We start from the raw sequence: 7,644 nt of genomic DNA, 5'->3' as shown, positions 1-7,644 counted from the left end.
TCATTACTTACCATAGTTTTAGGTTAAGTAAATCTAGATATACGAACTTTTCAATTGATGATTTCTCATTAGAATAGCGAGTTGTACAGTAACTACATAACGTAAACCCTAGTATACAAGGGTTAACTGAGTTGACCGGTTTGACTTGTTGACTTTGTTTGACTTTGACTTGACCAGAATTTGACGGCTGTCACAGAGACAAGGGTATCCGAATGTTTTCGGTTCAGAACATCTCCCATAAAAGTTAGATTTTGCACCTCCTTCAAACAACGAGCAACAAATTTCGAAAACTCGCTTCCAAGGAGTGGTTATTTTTTTAAAATATTTTTTTTAGAAAAGGTGATTTCACATTTGTTTTTTTAAAATGATACATTCATCTTGATACTTTACAAGCTCTCTTTCTAGTGATTCTATCTTAATCTTTCGATTTGAAAGCGTAACCTAAGGCGAGTCAGTTTACTCTCCAGCTTCTAACATACTTCTATGACAGACTCAAAGGCTTTATGGATGATGGTCATATCTGATTAGATCTAGGTTAGATATGGTTCACAAAGAGATAAATCAAAATCATTTTCAGTGACCATAGATCTTACCTGCTGAACGATGCTTCTGCATAGTGGATCATTGGTTACCATATAGCATACGTTTGGCTCAGCATCTTCATCGTCTCCTTCTGAACATGATGACCGGTAGCCTTCATCACATTCAATCAACTGTCTTTCTGTAAGACACATATTCCTTCCAGTTCTTACTTCATCATCATCTGCAGAAGACCAGTACCCTTCAACATTTCTTGAGACAATAGTAATAAAAGCTTTCTCACTTGTTGTCAGCTCTTGAGCTCTGCGAGCATTAAATGTATAATCTTTAACCTTAGGCTTCTGAGAGGTTTCAACCAAACTGTCTTTCACAATTTGATTACAAAGACCACACATATGAAAAACTATATTGGGTTTGTTAGATTTTGGATTTCATGGGATTACAAGGAGTAAATTGATGAGGAGATGTTGGTTCAGTAAGCAGGTGGGTTCTCTGAGGGTTTAGGAAATGGTTAAGAGTTATTTTGATGAGGGGTTTGGAATCAGTTTTGATACGGTTTGTGACTGGGATTCCATGGGCGCTTGTATTTCATGGATAATAATGCAAACTCCTATTGGAAGTGAAGTTCGGACTTAGCTTGATCAAGATCAAAATTCTCTAAATGGTTTAGAATAGGTAGAGTTGGTGGAGTAGAGAAGGTTGGTTGAGCAGGCGAAATAGGTGGAATAGTTTCGAAGGCATTTGACACGGGTGGATTCGAAATAAGTGGGTCAACATGACTAACCAAGGCAAGAGCATCTCCTGACAGTTCTTTTAAAGTTTGTGCAACGTTTGACTCATGGATTTGTAGTTCATCAAAGAGTTGATAAATTCAGCTTCTTTAGAGATCCATTACTCTGAAGACATGACTTGACGTTTCCCCAGCCGTTTCCGTGGCTATTGATAAACTTCATATTATACTCAAGAGAAGTTCTAATTATTTTGTGTGTAAGCATGTTTTTTACAAAAATTTTATACGTATTTGAAGTCGATGCGACGAATTCACACGGAGTAGTGGTGAAGGTATCAAAATCATTAACAAGCGAAGTCAAAATTTTATCTTTCCTATTTTCAGACCCTTTCTACAAATCCTGAAGAGTGTCCTAAATCTCTTTTGCCAATTTGCACAACTTAATGTGCTCAAAGAGAGATGTAGGAACATAGAACACCATATAAAAAAAATGCAATATGGTATGCATGCAATTTATCGATGTTTGCAGCAGTGAGAGAGGTTGGGCATTGATCTTCTTGACCCATGAGAGTTGCAACGCCATTTTTCACCATTTGTCTGACCAGAACATGTGGACCTTCTTTTACAGATCTCAATATTTCTTTACCTTTTTCCTTGTCGCGTAGAAATCTTGCCATTCTAACTTTCCAATTATCATAATCTTCAACAACTAGCAACAGGGCACGAGGAGGGCAACCCACACTATTTGCTATTTGCATCGAATACATTTGTTGAGATTGATTAGGAGCAGCCATTGAAGTTAGGATATTAGAGCAAAAACGGTATATAGAAGAACTTTTATCCTAAACATAGTAATGATTGAGATACCAAGTTAATCCTAGATCAACTATAATCTGTTCTTATGGATTCAACGGACAACCACTCAAGCTCTGATACCAATTGTGAGAAAAAGAATCAATGTGCGGACAAGGTCTGAAAACTTGAACCTTGAGTTAATCTTTAAGATCAATATATGCTTCTAATTAGTTAGTCCAGTCAAGTCTAGTAAACTAGTCAGGACTTGAAGATGATATTCAACAAAGTATTCAAGTAGAAAAATGAAGTAAGTTTGAGTATAATCAAAGTAAAGACAATTTAGAACAAGTAGAATGTAAGTGAAAGAAAGTGACTTGCAAGAGAGTTTGAATTGATGTGAAGAGAATAGTGATTGCTTCTATTCTTGGTTTAATTCATGAAACATTCACTCCTTAAATAGTAAAGTAGGAACATGGTACAAACCGGAGTACAATCTAAGGACTAGTTAATATAATGAGTTTGACAAATCGCTATGAAGGACCTCGTAGAGGCTACCTATATTTTGGGAATAAGGATACTAAAAAACAGAAGTAAAAGACTAATAGGAGTTAGTCAGAATACTTACTTGGACAAAGTACTAGAGTGTTTTAGTGTGGAGAACTCAAAGAAGGGGATTTACGAATCCAAAGCAATGCCAAATTAAGTAAGACTCAAAGCCCGAGTACCGAAGTCGAGATAGCAGAAATGAGCCGAGTACCATACGCTTCCGTAGTTGGCTCAATTATGTATGCTATGACTTGTACTCGCCCTGATGTGGCCTTCGTTTTGATCATGGTCACCAGATATCAAGGGAACCCTGGCAAAGCACATTGGACCGCAGTCAAGGAATGGTTTCTAGTCCTCGGTGGGAGTGATGACTTAAGGGTGCGAGGGTATAGTGATGCCAGTTTTCAAATCGACAGGGACAACTACCGTTCGCAGTCGGGCTAGGTCTTTACCCTAAATGGAGGAGCGATGACTTGGAAAAGTTCCAAGCAGGAGACTGTAGCTAATTCAACGTGCGAATCAGAGTATATAGCGGTGAGCGCAGCGTCAAAGGAGGCAATATGGTTGAAAAACTTCATTCAACACCTTGGAGTTGTGCCAGCTATAAAGGAGCCCATCGAAATTTTCTGTGATAATGAAGGAGCGGTTGCCTTGACCAACGAACCGAGGGATCATGGCAGATCTCGACATATTGATAGGAAATATCACTTTATTCGACATCGGGTGAGAGAAGGACTCCTCGTAGTGAAGAGGATATCGTCAGAGGATAACCCAACAGATCCTCTTACGAAGGGATTGTGTAAGGTTAAGCACTTGCAGCACGCTAGGAGCATCGGGCTGAAGGACGATATTACTTTAGATTAGATAGCTTCGAAACATGTATCAAATAAATGTAATTGACATTTGATGATTAAATAAAAGAGTATTATTTATTAGTAATGAACTATCTTATGTTGATTATTTACCTATTGTTTCACTTTGCATGTTTTGACTTCCCGAATAATAAGATTATTCAAAAGTTCCATAGTCGCTCATACTTTTGGAGTAGGTATGAAAGAAGATTGTCATGAATTGGAGTGTAGATTGTCTAAAGTGTATTAGACATAACAAAGGTTTGCTGCAATGTTCATGAGTGCTTATGAACTTGATTTGAGCATTGGATTAAACCCACACTTGCTGGAATCGCTTCATGGAATTTACCACGAGTCATCGCAAGACGATAATATCATATGGTCTTAAGACCTAGATATATAGTTTATTGTTTGCTAATTGGTTGTGCATTGATAATGTGTAAACGCATCAGTAACTTGATGTTATAAAACACATTTTTGTGTATGATTTGATTTGTGAATAGTAAATGCATATAAGTCGAAGTTTATCTGTTCCTTTTATTCTAAGATGATAAAAGCAATATCTGGGCCTCTCGATGATTTGGTTTGACTTATATGTCGGGCCCGATCAGGACTGAATTGATGTGTTCAATTAAGTTCTATGTCAGAAGAATCAAAGATCGAGAAACAAACTGCTGGACAATAAGTATGACTATGTTCCATGTAATTGTCCGCACGATATCTAGAATGGAGGACTATACGATCCCTTATCTAAAGCATGGGTTACTGATGAGATCAGAGTTTTACAGCGTGTTTGAGAGCTAAGATTGCTAATCGGATTGTACTTACATTTGTATTTACAAGACTTATGTAAGTAGGAGACTGTTGGATTAGTGTCGAATCCCGTAACTATACTTCATAAGTACTTGACCTGGTTGTGCATGGTCCTTTTGGGTTGCCTTCGCCAATGCAACATGATAGGATGCTTTATCAAGTGAGAGGTTATTATGGTTTATTAATATATTATATGAATAATATATTAAAGGAGAAATCATATAGTTTAACTAGTATTAGACAATAATTAATTAGGAATTAATTTTGTGGCTAACAGAGATTAGTTAAATAAAGGGGACTTAAACTGTCAAATGTGTGATAGTTGAGTATTGGGTTGAGAAGACTCATGGAACTAGCATTGGACGAAATTAGGGATGTATCAATCCTAATTTCGGCCAAGAGGCCCTATTCCAGAAGATTCCTTGGACTGCTTAAGGCCTAAGCTGCTCATTAGGGTTTTGACTGAAACCATAGCAGCACCAGTATAAATAGGACTCCAAGGCATCCAATTTTCGGCCACTGGATACCCTAGAAAGATCACAGCCAAAGTTGTGCCTCTCCTCTCTATTCATTATCATCCTCTTGCTTATGTGGTGTTTGTAAGCCATTAGAGGAGTGACACTTGTGACTCTAAGCTCCAAGGACAAGAAGATTCAATCTTTGAAGAAGAGGTAATCATCTAGATATGTTTTCTTATGTTAATTTCGAATCATGTATGCTAGATCTAGGGTTTGTAAGTCTTGGATGAATTGCATGTACAATAGAGAAGCCTAGATCCAAGCTTTAGGGTTTGGATGAGCACATAGGATGTTATTTTGTGTAAAACCCATCAAAATATGGGTTGGAACATAAGAATCATAGATTGCAACTAGTTTTATGTCTCAAGAAAGGGTGACAATGGTGAGACTGTCACACCCCCAAACCAAGGATGGCGGAAACGTTCAGGGGTGGAGGACTTCTTGTATAGTATCATAACAACAATTACATTAGTGATCAAAGTAAACACAACCAACATAAATATAATTGAAAATTTTACACCATAGTATGAGTTAATATGTTTCCAAATCAATTACATTATGTTGACAAAAATGAAATGTTTGACGCCTTACGTCCCATCGTCAAAAGCACTTGGTTACCTGTTTATGGATTTCCTGAGAATACAAGTATTTTTGAAAGAGTGTCAACAATTAAGTTGGTGAGTTCATAAGTTTTTGAAGGTGATGCTAAAATGCTTTTCTTCTAAAAGTGATGTTTGTCAAGAAAGATCCCATATTTTCTTACGTAATGCATTGTAGTCTTAAAAGTAAAGACCGAAGTGTACAAGTATTTTACCATACTTAAAGAAATTTATGCGAGTTTAAATCGACATAAAATCATTAAATTTAGAATTAAAACCCATAAATCTTATGTTTTGTTAATATCACATGTGAGTTATTATAACCATACTATGACTCAGACGGCTTCGTAATACGACTTCTTCAGACGTCGCAAGTTAAATGACACTTGTCACCTCAGACCTGTTGGTCTAGTTGTTGCATGCAGCTCAGGTGTGGGTTTTTCAGTCCCAATGTACATCTATACACAACTATCACGTTCTCCCTACCAGAGACTCTGGTTACAAATTACAGGACTTTTGATTTCGTTACTTGGATGTAACGCGAAGCGAATGTCTCACAAACTTATTCATTAACAGATTTACGTGAACTGAAAACCTTAGGTAAAGAGTTTGAAATGTAATGAAACACAAACTATACCTATTATAGTTTATTATAATCGTTTATAATGTAAAAGCGACATAAACTATACTTCCATAGTTTATCAAGTGTTTGTATACAATGGATGTAAACTTTGTTTATAACAACTAATTAATTACCATACTTATGAAGGTAAAAATCCATTTGTTTTCTGATGTATGTCAATACACCAAGACGAAATGACATGTATGTAAAAACATATAGTCACATAATGATACACACCTTGCTCAACAAGTTACAAGGTGCGATGAAATTGATAGCATTTTTCTAGTGTTAACATTTCTATTACTGTTCTTAGAAAAATTATAGAAAAATCATCAAAGGTCCAAATCCGAATCCGTAAATTTTGAGAGTTTGGAAAATGGGTCTAGTTTGCTCATAAATTTTATTATGATTTTCAGTGACCTCCAACTTGTGTGAAAAAGTCCATAATCCCAGACTGGTCCGGATTTGTTCTTGAAATGATAGGCAGTTTTGTAAAAATCACCATAAATTGTAGAAAACTCGTATGGAGATGTGCAAGTAGTCATTTTAAATATATAAACCTGTACTATTTGAAACAAATACAGTTTTGAAAACTAAAATGTTTAAGTTGACCAAAACAGTCCGTGAATGGAGTTAAACTTTTCTGATGAAAGCTGTTGAATGAGTTTAGTTGTGTTCTCGGTGTTTTAACTTGTATCCCCCCCCCCTTAAAACTTAAGAAAAATATGAAAATATAGGGGTATGAACTCACATTGTGTGTTCTTAGTGTATGGATGTTGAAGAAAAGAGGTGTTCAACTCAAGAACACTTAGAAGATGCCTTGAAGATTCGAAGATTTAACATTAATGTGATGTTGTTTGTGTAAGATGCCTATGATTTGAGTAGAAGGAAGTGAAATAATCATGTGGAGGATGATAATAATTACCAAAAGTAGAAGAAAAGCTTGGAGAATGGCCTTGAATCTTGAAATTTAGAGAGAGAATTGAGAGAGAAAAGTGTTTGTCTTTTGGAGGAAAAAGAGAGAAATATGAGGAGAGAGGAGGGTTTTCTAGCCCTTGACCAAGTGTGTGGCTGGAAATGGTGGGAAAAGTAGTATGAAATGACTAGTTATGGTGGAAGGACAAGAGTTGGTCATGGAGTGGGCATGGGGTGGTTGCTTGTGTCATACACTAAAACAAAGTCAACACTCCACCAATAATATCCCACCCACTCTTCTTGGAAAAGTATTATGCCCCAAAACGTGACTAATTATGAAATAAGGGGTTTTATATGTTAAAATATGATTTTGGGTGAGAACCCCACGCAAAAATAATTATAATCGGGCTTAGAACACAAAACTAGTCGAAAACCGGGAAGAAAGGCAAAATCTACGAGACCTCTCGGTACTGGGCCAAAGGTTCGGTCCCTCCTGTTGCTGGGCCCGAAAGAGAGATAGGCCGAAATGGACCGAAGGTGGTCTGGAACCGAATTGGAGCGAAGGCGAAGGGGAGGTTCGGTCCCTTGTTGCGAGGTTCGGGTTCGGTTCAATGGCAGCTTCGGGTTCGGTTCAATGGCAACTATGGGTTCATTCCTGAGGCTTCGGTTCTCAGCAGGTTCGGTCCCAATAGGGGACCTTCGGCTCTAAGAGGGT

The sequence above is a fragment of the Lactuca serriola genome, chromosome 9 (assembly GCF_051521515.1).
Source record: "Lactuca serriola cultivar US96UC23 chromosome 9, Lser_US96UC23_V15, whole genome shotgun sequence".
Classification (NCBI taxonomy): domain Eukaryota; kingdom Viridiplantae; phylum Streptophyta; class Magnoliopsida; order Asterales; family Asteraceae; genus Lactuca; species Lactuca serriola.
This window is presented reverse-complemented; position numbering follows the sequence as displayed.